General features: G+C 41.9%; 1 protein-coding gene across 1 annotated transcript in view; it reads right to left on the reverse strand.

Moving 5' to 3' along the window:
* LOC101859013 overlaps positions 1 to 1,192 on the reverse strand; it is a gene marked incomplete in the record, with an annotated part of 26,275 nt that overhangs the window by 6,414 nt on the left and 18,669 nt on the right.

The raw sequence follows: 1,192 nt of genomic DNA on the forward strand, positions 1-1,192 counted from the left end.
GAGAGAGAGAAAGAGGGGGGGAGCAGCAATGAGCAATACAAATCAAGAGATAGGACGATTAAAAAAACAACTAATGAACTGATACCAAGATGTGATTGCTCAACCAAATCAATGGACTACTCACTATTAAAAGACAACGCCAGAACAACTATCTGAACAACTATCTTTGTCTTTGTTTGGACTTTGACACGGGAGACAGAAAGTCATATGTAGATGGTATTCTCAACTCGAAAAGCGATACACCAAGCTGAAAGATGCACACTTGGGTTAATTATCTGTAACAGAATGAACAGAAGATAAAAGTTTGCAGGATGCTGATATCTGTGACCGGGCTCACCCATTGTAATCTTCTCTAGAAAAACCAGCCCATGCCAGTTTCATTATCGCCTGCCTCACCCTTAAAGGACATACACTTTCCACTATTCCCTACCCATCTGATCCTGAGGAACTTCCTCAGGCACTTGTTGATGACAACCTGGATCCTCCAGAACTTTGTAAAGAGTGCTTTAGAAGAGCCCGACCCAGCTGCACCACCAAACAATCCACAAGGGGCGTGCAAGCCAAGGAGTTTCTGTTCACATCTGTGGACATGCTTCTGAAGGTTCCCACTCACTATTGCCTGCAAAGCTCTGGAAAACTGTATCTTGATCCCTGATTCTGTAATCTGTCGGAGCTTGAAGCCGCCTGCACTGGTCAGGGACAATCTGCCTTGTATGTCAGGCTACTCAATTATGTGCTAGGTGAAAAGAACATGTCGATTTATGAGTAAAAAAAGATCTATGTGAATTGGGCTTGAGTTTTGAGTCTTGACACCGTAAGCCAGACTAAGTGGGAATCTCACATGTCAGAAAAGAACATGACAAAGAAAGGGCACACCATGGATAAATCCTTTGCACTTAGGCAAGAAGACCTAGTGATGATTTGCCTGAATCTTCAGAGTGTAATTTGTCATTGTCTATTAATTCATCCAGCTCTTGTTACAGAAACATGCACATAATCTTCAATGCGACCTCGTATGGTGCCATCTATCACTTATGACAAAAGACACAAGGTGGTTTGATTGTAAATGAATTCACAAGTTGTTTGATGGACTTTTTAAAGGTGCACTAAATGCATAGAAGGTTATAACAATATATTATTATAGAGCTACGGGTGTGTGCGTGTGTGTGTGTGTGTGTGTGTGTGTGTGTGT

The sequence above is a fragment of the Aplysia californica genome, unplaced genomic scaffold (assembly GCF_000002075.1).
Source record: "Aplysia californica isolate F4 #8 unplaced genomic scaffold, AplCal3.0 scaffold00172, whole genome shotgun sequence".
NCBI classification, from domain to species: Eukaryota; Metazoa; Mollusca; class Gastropoda; order Aplysiida; family Aplysiidae; genus Aplysia; species Aplysia californica.